The sequence below is a fragment of the Penaeus vannamei genome, chromosome 19 (genome assembly GCF_042767895.1).
Source record: "Penaeus vannamei isolate JL-2024 chromosome 19, ASM4276789v1, whole genome shotgun sequence".
Taxonomy (NCBI): Eukaryota; Metazoa; Arthropoda; class Malacostraca; order Decapoda; family Penaeidae; genus Penaeus; species Penaeus vannamei.
In genome coordinates, this window is record NC_091567.1 from 27,921,706 (window position 1) to 27,939,205 (window position 17,500).

General features: G+C 49.7%; 1 protein-coding gene across 3 annotated transcripts in view; it reads right to left on the reverse strand.

Annotated features, from left to right (window-relative positions):
- LOC113801211 (SNF-related serine/threonine-protein kinase) overlaps positions 1–17,500 on the reverse strand; it is a 235,311-nt gene that overhangs the window by 189,638 nt on the left and 28,173 nt on the right. For 2 of the 3 annotated variants that reach the window (XM_070134391.1, XM_070134392.1), the window contains exon 2: positions 10,347–10,393. The exons of the other annotated variant lie outside the window; for it this stretch is intronic. The gene's annotated coding sequence lies outside the window, so the exon portion shown is untranslated. The remainder of the gene's footprint in view (positions 1–10,346; positions 10,394–17,500) is intronic. 3 annotated transcript variants of the gene reach the window in all.

The window sequence follows — 17,500 nt, forward strand, 5'->3', positions numbered from 1 at the left end:
GGGGGGCTCAGACGAGGCGGGATAAGGTAGTGGAGGGGGGGGGGAGGAAGAGAGGAGGAGGTGAGGGAGGATGGGGAGACAAACCTTAATAAAAAGTCCATGCGATAGTTCTTTCTTTCTTTCTTTCTTACTTACTTTATTCGCTTCTTTCGTTCATTATGAATCACGTTTCTCTCCTTTCTTTCTTTTTTTTTTCTTTCGTTTATTATGAATCACGCCCGACGCTCGCCCACCAAAGTTTTCCCCTTCGAGACTCGTCTAGCTCTTAGACAGCGCCTTGACCTTCGCGCAAACTTCCTTCGTCCCTCCTTACGACGCACCAGCTGAGTGGCCAGACGTCCACGGCCGTCGCGCCTTCAAGGATGGCCCTCCCCCTCGCCCTCGACCGCGGAGGGGAGGGGGGGGGGGCAATAAGAACACGTATCAATCACTGCTGATGATTATTCCCTTCTCTTTCTGTCTGTCCGTTTTTTCTCTCTTGTCTTTGTCTCTCTGTCTGTCTGCTTTCTTTTCAGCCTGTTTGTGTTTTGGTCTGTCTGTCTGTCTGTGTCTGTTTGTCTGTCTGCCTGCTTGTCATTGTGTCTACATGTATGTATGTATGTCTCTTTCCTCTTTCCTCTCTCTCTCCCTCTCTCTCCTCTCTCTCTCTCTCTCTCTCTCTCTCTCTCTCTCTCTCTCTCTCTCTCTCTCTCTCTCTCTCTCTCTATCTATCTATCTCTCTGTGTGTGTGTGTGCGTGTGTGTGTGTGTACGTGTGTGTGTACGTGTGTGTGTACGTGTGTGTGTACGTGTGTGTGTACGTGTGTGTGTACGTGTGTGTGTACGTGTGTGTGCGTGCGTGCGTGCGTGCGTGCGTGCGTGCGTGCGTGCGTGCGTGCGTGCGTGCGTGCGTGCATGTGCGTTCGGGTGCGTGCGTGTACGTGTGTCTCCCTCACGTTCCTACATATCTGAAGTGGCAGTTGCAACAGATTTAATCTTCCGCGTATATGTCATTTACAACTGATATGATAATGCACTTCCCCCTAACCCATCCAAGAAATTTCAGAAAACGTTTATCTTATCGTTTAAACCCCGGGCATCAGACTTATCTCTTCGGTTACACAGGAAAAGATCGATAGATAAGATGATAGATATGATAACGCCATTTTTTCCATTCCATTCCTGATTTTTAACTACAAACTATATTTTTCGATTAAGTAATACAACAGAAAACGAAAAGAGATCAATGGGACACCCTCCCCTCCTCTCCATTTCCTCTGCCTGTGTTTCTTCCCACGCCCCACCCCCCTCTTACCCGTAACCCCTCACCTCTCTCCCGGCCATCCCCTCCCCTCTCTCTCTCCCCTCCCCTTCTCTCTCTCTCTCCCCTCCCCTTCTCTCTCTCTCTCCCCTCCCCTTCTCTCTCTCTCTCCCCTCACCCTCTCATTCTATCTCCTCCCTCTTTCTCCCCTTCCCCATTTCCTTTCACTCTGTCCACCATCCCTCACTATCTCCCCTCCACTCCCTTGCCCCTCCGCTCTCTCCCTTGCCCCTCCGTTGCTCCCCTGACTCCTCCCTCCTCTCTCTTGCCCCTCTCCTGTCCCCCTGTCCCTCTTCCCCCTCCGCTCTCCCCATTGCCCCTCTCCTTTCCCCCTGTATCCCCGTCCCCCTCCCCCCCTCCCCTCTCTCCCTGCCAATCACTCCTTGCAATCATGCCTGAGAATCCTCGCAAGTTGCCAGTCATATTCCACTCGTCTTTCTCTTTCAGTATCCTTGTCTCTTTTTTCTCCTTCTTTACGATCTTTCCTCCCTTGGCGATTTTTTCTTATTATTATTCCCTTTGTTTCCTCTTCACCATTATCACTTTTCTCTTCCTTCTTACCCTTTCTCTTCCTTCATCCTGTTTTTCTTTTCTAATTCTCCATCTTCATCATAATCATCATCACCTTCATCGTGCCGGAATCTCCATCACCATCACTTGCAATGTCATCTTTATCTCCATCACCAACAGAATTATCCCAGTCTCCATCACCGTCACCTACAGTATCCTACTTATCTTCATCACTATCATCTACCGCATCATCCTTACCTTTATCTCCATCACCAACAGTATCACCCTAATCTCCATCACCTTTACCTACAGTATCATCACTATCTCCATCATCAACTACAATTCCATCGCTATCTCCATCACAATCATCTGGTTTCATCACTATCACCTTCACCTACAATATTATCCCCATCTCCATCACCAACACCATCTTCCCTATCTCCATCACCATCACCTACAGTATCATCTCCCTCACTCCCTCCCTCCCTCCTCCTACTTCCATCACTCCCTTCCCCTCCTCCTACTTCCATCACTCCCTCCCTCCCTCCTCCTACTTCCCTCACTCCCTCCCCTCCCTCCTACTTCCCTCCCTCCCTCCCTCCCCCTCCTACTACTTCCCTCCCTCCCTCCTCCCCCCTCCTACTACTTCCCTCCCTCCCACCCCTCCTCCTACTTCCCCTCCCTCCCTCCTCCTCCTCCTACTTCCCTCCCTCCCTCCCCCTCCTCCTACCTCCCTCCCTCCCTCCCCCTCCTCCTACTTCCCTCTCCCCCACGGCCCCTGCTCCTACACCCTTTCCCATTGCACTTTATTGTCTTCCGCGAGATATTAGTACGTGAAGCCAAGGTCGGCTGCTCGACTCTATGAAACCTATGGCCCACTGTCTTCTTTTCTCTCCGCCTCTCCTTTCGCCTCCACTCTTCATCTCCTCCGCCGCCCCTTCTTCCCTCGTCTTCCTCATTCGTCTCCTTCCCGCTTCCTTTCTTGCCTATTTTCTTCGTTCCCTCGTTCCACTTCCAACCCTTCCTTCCCTTTCATTCCCTTCCCCTTTCTTTCTTTTTTCTCATCTTCCTCATTCGTCACCATTAACCTTCCTTTCCTTCCTTCCTTCCTACCTATCTATTTATCTATCTACCTACCTACCTTTCATCCTATCGTCCCATATCCCTTCCTTCATCCATTCACTCAACCTCCCTCCCTTTTGTCCTTTGTATTCCAAAACAAAGCCTTGAAACACCCCCCTACAACCCCTCTTCCTCGCCCCGCCCCCTTAACCCCCCCCCCCCTTTCCAAGCAAGCACTTCCCAAATCAACTCCAAAAGCTAAAGCTCCCCCAACCTGCCCTTCCCCTCCCCCTCTCTCTCCCTACCCCTCCCTCCCATGACACGGCCTTCCCATACCCACCACGAAAGCCAAGTTGCACATCAAGTTGTAAGGCACGATCTGAAGCTCTCCCCCCTCCTCCTCCTCCCTCCCCTCTTCCCTCACCCCCTTTCCCCCCTCTCCGCCCCTCCTTCGGCAATCCCCCAGCCGAGCTATTGCGTCCCGAGGAAAATACACTCGGGCCGTCACGAAGGGCCCCGCAAAGCCGCATTAAGGTGACCCCCTCGATTCCTTCATATCCTGAATCGCCCTCGCCCCGCCCTGCCCGCCCGCCCGCTGGAAATTGGTTGCCGGAATGAGCTTGGGGCGGCGCGTGACCTCGGCGTGGGTGACGAAAGGATGAAGCAGGGAGGGGGGGGGGCAGCGCGGAGGGAAGGGAAGGGAAACAGCAGGGAGGGCGGGGGAAGACAGCAGGAAGGGCGGGGGGAGACAGCGTGGAGGGGGGAAACAGCAGAGTGGGGAAGACAGCAGGGAGTGTGTGGGGGGGGGGGGGGAGACAGCAGAAAGGAGGAAGACAGCAGGGAGGGGTTGGAGACAGCAGAGTAGGGAAGACAGCAAGGAGGGGAGCGCAAGGAAGGGGCAGCAAGGAGGGAGAGACAACAGAGTGGGGCTCGTGAAGCGGCACCAAAATGGCCAAATTGGTGGATATGAAACCGGACAACGCAGCAGCATCCGCGTCAGGAGGGGCTCGGGAGGACCACAGCAGGACCGCGGCGGCTCAGGTGTCCTGCGTCACGCGCTACGCTCGCGTCAACGTGATACGTCTCCCTTCGCTCTCGCTCTCTCTCTCTCTCTCTCTCGCTCGCTCGCGCTCTCTCTCTCTCTCTCTCGCTCGCTCGCGCTCTCTCTTTCTCGCTCGCTCGCTCTCTCTCTTTCTCTCTCTGTCTGTCTGTCTCTCTCTCTCTCTCTCTCTCTCTCTCTCTAACTATTTCTATCTTTCTATCTCTCTATCTATCGCTACTTCTCATCCTATCGCTATCTCTCTATTTATCGCTGCCTCTCTATCTATCGCTGCCTCTTTATCTTTGTTTATCTTTATCTCTGCCTCTCTATCCCTCTCTCTACATCTCTATCTATGTCTCTTTATCTTTATTTTTCTACCTCTACCTCTCTATCTATTTCTATTCCTCTATCTCTCTATCCATTTCTACCTCTCTTTACACTTAACTCTGTCTCTATCTCTTTTTATCTCTATCTCCATCCCTCTTTCTATCATTAACTCTCTATCTCCCTACCAATCTCTATCTACATCTGTTTCTCCATCTCTATCTAATTCTCTTTATCTCCATCTCTATCTCTTGCCTCCTCTCCTCTCCCCTTATCCCATTTCCTCTAGCGTCTCTTTCTCTCCTCTCTTCCAGCCTTCCCTCTCCCTTCGTTCCTTACACCAAGCAGTCCCTCTCCCCTCCTTCAATTCTTCCTTGCTTCCTTCCCTACGCCCCTCCTTCCATGTGAGCCAGCACCCCCCCCCCCCATCCTCCGCGGTCGGATAAGAGATAATGATGATGATGTTTCTCCAACAGGCGATGCAAATCAAGGAATAGCCCCGGGCCGGAGCTTGCTTGGTTGCTTTTCGCTCCTTCTCTCTCCCTCTCTTTCTCTCTCTCCCCGGCTCTTAGATATATAGATATCTATAACTATATTGATATATCTACATCAATGTATGTATGTTTGTATGATGAAATAACCATAACTAATAATAAATACAAACTCGTGTCGACATTATATGCACATTCAGATTTTACATATAAATGATAATCACATTTACAAATAAGGAAAGAATAAACTGAGCTAAATCTCCCAGTTTGTCAAGGCAAAATGTACCCCCGTTTAAATACCCTTGGACTGGTTTCCTACTGTTGGGCATAGCAATTTTGCTAAAAAGACGAAGAAGAATTAGAAGAAGACGAAAAAGAAGAAGAAGAAGAAGCTAAGGATTTGATGTGTCTGCCCTTACTTCTTCTTTCTAGGTATTAAAAGGTAGAGCGCTGGAAGGATACAAATGAACGAAGACTGATTTTATGCTTTTCCATTAAGAATCAAAATCCGGATTTTTTATCCTAATTGTTGCTGATAATGAAAAAAATATATCCTAATTATATCCGCATATAAAAGGGTAGTCTACTGCATGCACCGAGGCTCTCAACACTTCAAATAATAATAATACCGGCTCTTTATCCCCTACACCTCCAAATAACCTCCACGCTGCCGCAGCGACCCCCACCGCCACAGCGCCCAGGCAGTCGCCCGGCGAGGCCAAAGAAAGCAACCAAACCAGCGCCGCCTCAGCCCAGCGCACGCGGCCAAATCCCCTCGGGCCGCGCCGCCCGTGCAAGAAGGGCGCAGCAGTCACTCCATCAATAATCGGCCTCGAGTAAATCTTCTAGACATACCAGCACCTGGCCCGCGCGCGCTCACGCATGTGTGCACGCACGGTCGCTCGCCCGCACATGCACACTGGGGCACAGAAATACGTATCGTTCAAGAAATATTAACGCAGGTATGGATTACGGATATGAATAAGGCAGGTAAAGTGGACGGACAGAATAAAGAAACAGTGATGGAAAATGTACAGCAAAGTGAATTTGTAATAAAGATACGTAAAAATGTAAAAAAAGAACTCTGGAAACGATAAGTTCAGAAATAGAAAAATACAGATACTTGGCATGTCACACAAACAGTCACATAGCCTATAGATAAAGATGGAAAACAGGGAGAAAGACTAAATCAAGATATAGACAGATAGACAGACAGATAGATAGAGAGTGGGGAGAGGGGAAAACGGAGAGAGGATAAAGACATAGATAGATAGAGAGGTGGGAGAGGGGAGAATGGAGAGAGGATAAAGACATAGATAGATAGAGAGTGGGGAGAGGGAGAATGGAGAGAGAATCAAGACATAAATAGACAGAGATAGATAGATAGAGAGTGGGGAGAGGGAAGAATGGAGAGAGAATCAAGACATAGATAGATAGATAGACAGATAGTGGGGAGAGGGGAGAATGGAGAGAGAATTAAGACATACATAGATAGACAAATAGATAGATAGAGAGTGGGGAGAGGGGAGAATGGAGAGAGGATAAAGACATAGATAGATAGATAGACAGAGAGTGGGGAGAGGGGAGAATGGAGAGAGAATCAAGACAGATAGACACACAGATAGATAGATAGACAGAGAGTGGGGAGCGGGGAGAATGGAGAGAGGATAAAGACATAGATAGATAGATAGATAGAGAGTGGGGAGAGGCGAGAATGGAGAGAGGATAAGGACATAGATAGATAGATAGATAGACAGATAGTGGGGCGAGGGGAGAATGGAGAGAGAATCACACCAACGGCCTCTGGATCGCCGTCCCTTTTCCCCGAAGCCAAAGTGTTCGCGAGCGCCCGAGTCGGTTAGCGTGTTCTGGGTCAACATTTGTCAAGAAACTTGCATGTTAGCCTTCCCCTCCCTCTTCCTACCCCCTTCCTTCTTACCTCTCTATCACTCTTCCCTTTCCACTCCCTCTCTTTCCGCCCTTTACCCTTCTGCAGTGCCTCTCCCTCTGTTTCCCTCCTAATCCTGAGGAAGTGAGGAAGTGAGTAAATAAATGCGCGCGCGAGCGGGAGCGTGGCGTGGCGCCGGAGGATCTCGCGTGCTGCCTGTTACCTGTTGATTTATTTATATCGCCTCCGCTTGCAACGGATCTGAGTGTGCGTGCGTGCCACTGTTTGCGTGAGGGCAAACCGTTGTGCGTGTGCATGCTTGTGACGATGTGTGAGCGTGTGCAAGTAACGATGCGTGTGCGTATGTGCGTTTAATAAACTACGCATGGTTTTATGTACGCACACGACCTAGTGAGCGAAAGGGCGATCCCCACTGGCTCCCATGTGCAGCCGAAGGACAAGCCAACGCCCACCCCCGCCCACCCCCGCCCACCCCTGAGCAGGTGCCCGACACTAGAACCCCTTCTCCATATCAGGCAAGGCAGCCCGTACGCCAAGCCCCCAGTTTCCTTATCTGCACCAACTTCCGCCACCCCGCGTGCCCGGGTCGCTACATCACTCAACTCGCGCCACATTTTCGAGCCACAAGCAAGCAAGCAACATTTGGAGTCCCGTTTGTTTTAGACGGTGGCCTAATGTTTGTCACGGGACCGGCGCTTAATTCTCAGTCTGCTTTTTTATGTCTGAGTCTTGTCTCTCATTCATACACCACTCCTCTTCTTCACATTATGCAAGCCTGAGTGCACATCGCGCACATACACACACTTTTACATATACACAAACGTTTTCTCTCTCTCTCTCTCTCTCTCTCTCTCTCTCTCTCTCTCTCTCTCTCTCTCTCTCTCTCTCTCTCTCTCTCTCTCTCTCTCTCTCTCTCTCTCTCTCTCTCTCTCACACACACTTACACACTTACACACATACACACACACGCACACGCACACGCACACGCACACACTCACTCACTCTCTCTCTCTCTCTCTCTCTCTCTCTCACACACACACACACATACACACATACACACGCACACACACACAAACACTAACACACACACACACACAATACACGTACACACACACACACACACACACACACACACAAACACACACACACACACACACACACACACACACACACACACACACACACACACACACAAACATACAAACACACACACACACACACACACACACACACACACACACACACAAGCACGTACGCACGCGGCTGTGGGAGCGTCCCCCGTAACGAAGCCAATTAAGTGGTGATAACAGTTAGTGCTCCGTCAGTTACCGGCTGTTCCTTCCGTTGGACTCCCGCTACATGCTACTTTCTTCCTGTCTCCTTATATATATAGGTCATATATCTCCATATAGGCCTATGTACCTTCTATCTCTTCTTTGTATCTCCTAATCTCCTCTTTGAGATGTTTTCGAGCTTCTATGACGATGCTGCTCAAGGTGATGATGGTGTGGTAGTGGAATGGTGGTGGACTGGTCGTTGTGGTGATGGAGAAGGGGTGCTGGTGGTCATGCCGCCCGTGTTGGATGAGTGGTGGGGATGGAGTGGTGGTGATGGAATGGTGATGGAGTGGTGGTGGTGTTGACGGAATGGTGGTGTGGTAGTGGTGGTGGTGATAGTATGGCAGTGGAGTGTGTTGGTGACTGTGGTGTTGTGGTCTTGGTCATAGTGGTAATATGGTAGCAGAGTGGTAGTGTGGTGGCGGTGACGATAATGATGATACAGGAGAAAGGGGAGAAAAAAGAGAAAGACAGAAGTAAAGGAGGAAAAAGGAGAACCAAAGTACGAAGAAAAACCGAACCAATTATCACGCCAAACCGCGCCCAGATCGAAATCAGAAGGCAGCCTCAACAACAACAACAACAACAACAACAACAACAGCAACTACAAATGAAATCAGACGACAGCCCCCTCCCCGCTCGAATTCAGAAGGTAACCCCCTACCTAGAAATCAGAACACTATCTCCCCCCTAACTCGCGTTCAGAGGGCAGCCCCTAACCCGAAAACCAGACAGTAGCCCTCTACCTACAAATCAGACTCGAACTCAGAAGGCAGCCCCTACCTCGGAACCCGAAGGCAGCCCTCCTCCCCGTAACTCGGAATTAAAAGCCAGCCCCCCTCCCTCCCTCCCCTACCTTGAAATCAGAAGACGGCCCCCCAACTCGCCCCCCGCCGCTCTGCTGACCGCTCGCCGCTGCCGCCCTACCTCTCCCGCCCCGCAATACAAGAACCCCTGATGCGAAAACTTTTCCCCGGGCTAATTGAAACCCTCGGCGCGAGACCTCCTGCCGCGCCTGCTTGCCGACTGACCTCTCACGACCTCCTCGCACGGGGGAGGGGAAAAAAGGAGGGGTGGGGGTCTTGCTTTAATACGGTGGAAACGAGTTATATATGTTGAGGTTTTGTCTTTAGTGCCATTGAGGCTAGGTTGGGTTTCTCTCTCTCTCTCTCTCTCTCTCTCTCTCTCTCTCTCCTCTCTCTCTCTCTCTCTCTCTCTCTCTCTCTCTCTCTCTCTCTCTCTCTCTCTCTCTCTCTCTTCCTCACCCCTCTTTTTTCTCTCTTTCTCACCCCCTCTTTTCTCTCTCTTTCTCACCCCTCTTTTTCTCTCTTTCTCACCCCTCTTTTTCTCTCTTTCTCGCCCCTCTTTTTCTCTCTCTTCCTCACCCCTCTTTTTTCTCTCTTTTTCCCCCCTCTTTTTTCTCTCTTTCTCATCCCTTCTTCTCTCTCCAACTTTCAACCCCCCCCCTCTCTTTCCTTCTCTGTCCCGCTGTCCTTCTCTTTCTTTCTCCTGTTCTCTTTATTTTCTTCTTTTTCTTTCTATTAATCTATTTTCTTCTCTCCATATATGTTTCTGTCCTTCACTCCCCCCCCCCTTCTCTCTTCTTCTCATCCCCCTCTCTCTCTCTCTCACTCTTTCGCTTTCTTTCTCTCTTTCCCCTTCTTTCTCTCTTCCCCTTCTTTCTCCCTCTTTCCCATTCTTTTTCCCTTTCCCCTTTTTTCTCTCTCTATTTCCCATCTCTCTCTATATTTCCAAATCTCCCTCTATATTTCCAAATCTCCCTCTCTATTTCCCTATCTCCCTCTCTATTTCCCCATCTCCCTCTCTATTTCCCCATCTCCCACTCTATTTCCCCATCTCCCTCTCTTTCACCACTATCTCCTTATCCTCCTGTCTGTCTGTCAGTTAGTCTGTCTGTCTGTCTGTCTGTCCGTCCCTCAGACCCTCAGAAACCGACAAACATGACTGCTTAATAGTACCTCGATACGGGTCAAAGGGTGACGTCAGACACAAGGAATGCGCGAAATAGGACACGTCGAACGCCGCGTCCTGGTAAATATGGGATACTAACTAGGACATGCGAACTGGTAGTCGCCGCCGCCAATGACGCAATAGTTGACACACGATCTAGCTTCTCCGTGTTGTGCATCTCGCCTCCAAACAAAGAACAAAGACAACTTAGATCAGAACGCATGCTCGTAAATAGTAAAACAGAAAAAAAGATAAAAGGAAAACAACAACAACAAAAACAAACACAAACAGAAGCCACGTTCACCGAGCAGCACTCCCATCCACCTCCGTTTCCTCCTCCTTCGTCTTCTTCTTCTTCCTCCTCCTCCTCCTCCTCGAGGAAGCATCCAGCGGTCCCTTACCTTATCAGTTTAGTTCAGAAGTCCCGCACAAGACCCTCGTCCATCATCTGAAACACACACAAAGGGCTCGCATTACTTACAGAACACACGAGTTTCGAATACAAGCAGGGCTCACTTGGCACGGGGAAGGGCCGATACAAAGGGAAGACAACGTCGGGTCATGACTCCTTCCCAACTTCCTTCCTTTCCTCGAGGTGTGTCCTCTTTCTCTTTCGTTCTCTTGCTCTTCTTATACATCAGCTCAAGTCACTCTGCTTTTTTTCTTTCTTCCTTCCCTGTGCAACCTCCTGGGTTTACTCGTTTATACTTTTCCTTTTTCGTCTTCATTTCACAATCTCTTCTTCCCCATTCTCGTTCTGTTCCTCTCCCGTCTAAGATCACTTTCTTTCTCCCCTTCTTCCTCTCTTGCTCCTCCCCATCTCCTTTACCGTCCCAAATTTTCTTATCCCCCTTCGCCTTCCCCAATCTTTCTACTCCATATTTATCCCTTCCTCCTCCTCTTTTCATCCCATTCCCTTCCTCTTCCTCCTCCTTCCTCCCACCCCCTCCACCACGACAAGGAAAATAACAGAGCCCCCTTGTTTACCTCCGGGGCATCGCAAAATGACTTGAGTGTTTCCCCTCCTTTGACCCCCTACCTGCCTCCTCCACACAGTGTGCGCGGGTGTTTATGTGCTATATATAGGAGCCACAGATGAGAGGGAACAGGTGTGAGGGGGGGGGAGGGGGGAGCAGAGAACAACAATATACTACATTTAAATTCACTCCCAAGGGTCTTGTTTTCTTTTCTCTCCACGCTGCTCGATCTCTTCTGTCAGTGACCTCACCCCATTCGATCCCAACAAACGAAACAAAACCTTACACAAGCTCATCAAAAGAAAAGTAAAAATAGAGAGAAAAAAACGTGCAAATAACTCGCCGCACCGCACACCCCACGCCGCAAACAGTCCAACAAAACGCCACGACCTTCCTTGGCCAGCGGGATGACTTACGGATAATCTCCCCAATAACTTACGCGCAGACGAAAATATTTACGTCACCCCAAAGGTAAACAAACACGTAACCCGCCTCGTCACGACCTTACGAGGCTTGGCACGAGTCGCTCGCCCGCTCGCCCGCGCCCGCCACCGTGGAGGACGATTTCTACTGCGCCCCTGTTCCTCCCGCAAGCGACCTCGCGCCGCCTTTCTGTCACGAACGATTCCACTTAGTCTCATACACAAATGAGCAGATGTACAGAAGAGAGACGAGAAAAGAAGAGATATAAAAGAGAAACAGAGTGAAGAGAAGAAGAGAAGAGAAGAGGAGAGAAGAGAGGGAGCGAGGGAGGGAGCGAGGGAAGGAGCGAGGGAGGGAGAGGGAGAGGGAGAGGGAGAGGGAGAGGGAGAGGGAGAAGGGAGAGGAGAGGAAGAGGGAGAGGGAGAGGGAGGGAGGGAGAGGGAGAGGGAGGAGGGAGAGGGAGAGGGAGAGGGAGAGGGAGAGAGAGAGAGAGAGAGAGAGAGAGAGAGAGAGAGAGAGAGAGAGAGAGAGAGAGAGAGAGAGAGAGAGAGAGAGAGAGAGAGAGAGAGAGAGAGAGAGAGAGAGAGAGAGAGAGAGAAGAGAGAGAGAGAGAGAGAGAGTGAAGAGAGAGAGAGAGAGAGAGAGGAGAGAGAGAGAGAGAGAGAGAGAGAGAGAGAGAGAGAGAGAGAGAGAGAGAGAGAGAGAGAGAGAGAGAGAGAGAGAGAGAGAGAGAGAGAGAGAGAGAGAGAAGAGGGAGGTGGGGGGGAAGAGTGAAGAGAGAGAGGAGAGGGAGGGAGGGAAAGAGTGAAAATAAGAAAAGAGAGATGGGGCGTATAAAAGGAAATATGCAACAAAAACAACCGCAAAAGAAAGGAAAAAAGAGGCTTAAAACACCCCGCCCCCTCCCTCCCTTGGCGTCACCAAATGTCACGTCCTTGCGAGGTCGAAGAGGGGTGAGGGGCGAGGCTGGAGGTAGGGGGGGAGGGGGGGAGGGGGGGAGTCGATCGCACGCGACAATAACCCGTCATGGAACGCTTTCTCTCCGGCGCACGCTTCCTCACTCTAGTTTCGCGTTGCAAGAACCGCATTCGCAACTCCCAAATATTTTCTCGGACTTGGGGAAAATGTACGTCTGCCATTTTCCAGTTTTCCTGTTATGTCCGCCACGATATTCTTAAACTTTGGAAAATGTCTCAACTGTTTCCGAGTTCCTTGCAGTCTTCGTAATATTATTTCCACTATTAATCATAATATTTGCAGGCATTTCTTTCTTTCTTTTTTTGGCCAATGGAAAGAGCGCGCGCGCGTATATACATAAGAATGAGTCAGTGAAAGAGAGAGAGAGACAGAGAGAGAGAGAGAGAGAGAGAGAGAGAGAGAGAGAGAGAGAGAGAGAGAGAGAGAGAGAGAGAGTGTGTGTGTGTGTGTGTGTGTGTGAGTGTGAGTGAGTGTGAGTGTGTGTGTGTGTGTGTGTGTGTGTGTGTGTGTGTGTGTGTGTGCGTGTGCATGTCTGCATGAACGCTTTCTTGCAAGAACATGCGAATACGTGCGTGTGCATCGGACAGACAGACTGAGGAGGGGATAATAAAAGAAAAGAAAGAAAATGCAAGCGCGTGAATGACAGGCGTTTGCTGCCCCGGCCGCCCGATGCGCGACGCGACCTGCCAGAGTTTCAAGAACGAGGTCAGAGGCGGAATCAGTCACAGCCGCCGGCCGTCCTTCGCCCGCCCGCGTCCACAGCCTTCCTTCGCCCTCCTCCCATGTCTTCTCGCGCAAGGAGGGCCCTTTACCTATCCTCCCCCACCCCCACCACCCCCATGTCAACACCAGCTTCCCTCCACCGGGGCAGGCGAGAAGAAAAGAGCGAGTCTACTCCCCCACCACCACCCCCACCTCCCCTACCTCCTTCTCAAAGCTCCAATAAGGACGTGACTAACAGAATCTCTGGCTATTGTTTCCTCGATATGGAGCAAGAGAGAGAGAGGGGGAGGAGGGGGAAGGGGAGGGGCAGGAAAAGAAGAAGCGGAGGAAGAGAAAGGTGAAAGAGACGGATTTTTTTTTTTTTTTTTTTTTTTTAGTTTCGCTGAGCGGCTTCCAATACAAAGAATTTCGTTCAGTCACTCGTTTTCTTCTTCCTCTTCCTCCTTCTCCTGCTTCTACTGCTGTTTCTGCTTATTCTCTTTCTCCTTCTCCATTCCTTCCCCCTTTTCTACTACTACTACTCCTACTTTTATTTTGTTCACTATCACCATCTTTACTATCATCATACTCATCCTCATCATCACCTTTTTATCCATATTCTCATTCTCCTTCCCGTTCTCCAGCTCTTCCCAATCCTTCTCCTCTTCGATTATCCTTCTCTCTGAGGATCTTGGCAAGGTTCACCTCTATGGAGAGAGAGACGGATCCCATCCTTTTTTCTCCCTCTCATCTCTTCCTCCTTCCCGCCCCCTCTCCTTCCCTTTCTTTGTCTGCTTGTCCGTCTGTCTGTATGTCTTGCCCGTTTATTCTTTCTTTTCTTTCTTTCTTTCTTTCTTTCTTTCTTTCTTTCTTTCTTTCTTTCTTTCTTCCTCTCTCTCTCTCTCTCTCTCTCTCTCTCTCTCTCTCTCTCTCTGTCTGTCTTTCTCTGTCTCTGACTCTCTCTCTGACTCTCTCTCTCTCTCTCTCTCTCTTCTCTCTCTCTCTCTCCCCACACACACACACACACACACACACACACACACACACACACACACAGACATACACACACACACATAGATACAAACATACACACAAAAAAACACACACACACAAACATAACACACACACGCCCCTTCCTCCCATTTCCCTTCCGCGAGGCGAATATCGAGTTCCTTCGCTCCCATCCATCCCCATCGCCCCTCCTCCCCCTTCCCCCACCCGACCCTCTACAGGATGCGGGGAGGAAATAAAAACACCGACCCCCCCCCCCCAACCACACTTCAACCCTCCCCCTATATCCTTCTCATCTCTCTTATCTCTTGCGGGAGACGCGGTTTTTCAAACGCTCTTTTCCTTGTTAAAAAGAGGGAATTGCAAGAAAGGGGAAAAGATACAGAAGAAACAGGACGAAAGAAGGATGGGGGGTGGCAGTGGTAGAAGTAGAATAGCTACAATGGAGGGAGTGGGGCTGGTAATCGGAATTGTGGGGGGGGGGAGGAGAGGGAGAGGGAGATAGAACGTAGGAGAGAAGACAGACAGACAGACAGACAGACAGACAGACAGACAGAGAGAGAGAGAGAGAGAGAGAGAGAGAGAGAGAGAGAGAGAGAGAGAGAGAGAGAGAGAGAGAGAGAGAGAGAGAGAAGGAGACAGGAAGAGATGGTAGAGGGAGGGAGTACTGAAGATACTTATATATATATATATATATATATATATATATATATATATATATATATATATAGGAGAGAGAGAGAGAGAGAGAGAGAGAGAGAGAGAGAGAGAGAGAAGGGGGGGGTAGAAGGGAAGGGAGATGGAGGATGAGGAGGGGGGAAGGTAGACGAACCTGTAATTACACTTTCTCTGTCTGCATGTTGCTTGGCTACGAACATAACCTTTATAACCTTGGATTTCATTTGTCTGTTACTCCTTTATTTCTCCCATTTCCTTCTCCTCTCCCACTTCTTCAATAATCTATCTTTATTTGCACTTACGCATCATCTCTTTCTCTATCATTATCATTATTCACTCGTGATATCACCGCTGCACCTTTGATTTTATGACAACGGCAAACATCACACGAGTAAGTATCAAATCCACCTCTACTCAAGTTAACCTCGACACCCAATCCGATTCTCCATTTCCTCTTATCCCTTTTCTTCGCTCCTCTTTCTCCATTCAATCTGAATCAACAAGCACTCCGCTTTTACTCCGAACTTTGCTATCGTCTGCGTCCTTCTAAAACTCCCGTCTCTAAATCCAACAGAGCAGTAACATCAACACTACAAACGAATGACAAAACACCCTCTAGCGCGTTGATGCAATGGTAGAAAAAGACACCATAAACAAAATTGGTTAGCCGAAGCCGAGGCAACGCTTTCGAATTCCCTCTGGGCTTCATCCGCAGATCCGGAGATGAAACGCAGGAGGACTTCGAACGAAACCGTTGTCTCATCTTCAATAAGCTAAAATTGTGTACAGCGGGATTCAATGCCATCAATGACGATGCTGGTGATTATGATGCTGATGGCGGTAGCGATACTGACAATATAATACAACAGTGATACTAATAATGATAACATAAAAACAACAGTGATACTAACAATGATAATACAAACAATAATAGACCAATATATGAAAACATCAACAACTCTCCAAAGTTGAACATATATGAAGAAATAGATAACAAAAACAAAAACAAAACGCATTTCTCCTCACGCACTTTCCCGCTGCAATGACCCCCCCCCTCCCCCCCACATCATCAGCCGCGCGTGACCCTGTCGGAGTAGCGTCGTGACCTCGCCTCCGAGCGTGAGACTTCGTGGGGCACGAGACCTTTCTGCCCCGCGATGCCACAAGGGGAACGGGTCGGGGTAGGGGGTGGGGGTAGGGATACAGGGGAGATGATGGGGGGTAGAGGGGGAGATGATGGTGGTAGGGGTTGAGGGAGAAAGGGGCGGGGGTAGAGGTTAAAGGGGAAGAAATGGAGTAGGGTTGAGGAGGAGATGGGAAAGGGGCAGAGGAGGAGGATATGGGGGTAGGGGTAGAGGGGAAGGGACGCGGGTAGAGGTTGGGGAGGGGTTGAGAGGATGGGGATGTTGGTAGGGGTGGTGGGAGAGGGGATGGGGGGAGAAGGGGGTAGAGGTTGGGGGAGGAAAAAGGAAAATGGGGTTGGGTACAAGCTGAGGTTAAAGGGGAGGGGGTAGAGACAGGAGAAGGTGGATGGGGTAGAAGTAGGGGATGGGGCTTGGACGGGGGGGGGTTGAAAGGAAGAGATGAGAGGAAGGGGAAGATATTAGTCGGGGCAGGGAGGAAGAATCGATGAAAGGATTTTCGAAGGATGTTACCGGGAGGGGTTTCGGAGGAGGGACGTGGGGGAGGGGAGAGGGAGGGGGAGGGGGAGGGGGGAGGGATGGGGGAGGGGAAAGATCGGTCCTTGGCCTTGTTCTCGTATTCCGTTCCGTTTCGTTCGGTTCGGTCCATTTGCGTTCGTGATCTTTGCTATTTCTTTCTTTTGTGTTGTTCTCTTTAAATTTCATCCTCTCTTCTGTCTCTACCCCCGCTCCCGCTCTACCATAATCCACCTCCTCTGCCAATTCTTTGTCTCATCTTCTTCTTCTTCTTCTTCTTCTTCTTCTTCTTCTTCTTCTTCTTCTTCTCCTTCTTCTTCTTCTCCTCCTCCTTCTTCTTGTTTTTCTTCTCTTTCTTCTTCGTCTCCTTTTTTCCTCTTTTCCTTATTTTCTACTTCTTCCTCTTCTTTTTCTTCGTCGACGTCGTCGTCCCCACTTTTTTTCCTGCTGTTCTTCCTTTTACTTCTTATTCCCTCATATTTCTTCTCTCCCTTCATCGGCATGCGCTCGGAAATCCAGCAAAACAACTGCCATAACCAGCATGAAAAATATTTTGGAATCCAAATCTTTAAAAATCACAGAAGCCTTGCCCTTAGCCCCCACCCCCTCTCCGACCCCTACCCCTTCCCCTGTGTGTATGTTTTAACAAAGAAAGTAGGAGAGAGAGAGAGAGAGAGAGAGAGAGAGAGAGAGAGAGAGAGAGAGAGAGAGAGAGAGAGAGAGAGAGAGAGAGAGAGAGAAAGACAAAGAGATATAGGGAGAAAAAAAAAAACAGTAAATAAAAAGCAACAAATCCCCCCCCCCCCCAAAAAAAAAAAAAAAGAAAAAAAAGAAAGACGTAAAAATAACACACACACACAAAGAAAAACCAACCGAACAGCAAAGAACACGGAAGAGAAGACCGAGGAGAGGCACCGGGCCTTCATAAGCCCAGCGGAACGAGGCTCTTAAACCCTTGTGGCAATGGTGAGAAATGGACCTTGCCTTGGTCGCCGTCTCCTCGGTCGCTCTCCTTCTCGTCGTTTCTCTTCTCCCATTCCTCTTTCGTCATTTTCTTTTGAAGGAAGGATGGAGGGGGAAGGAAGGAGGGAAAGGGGGGAGGGGAAGGAGGGGAGAGGGAAGGAGGGA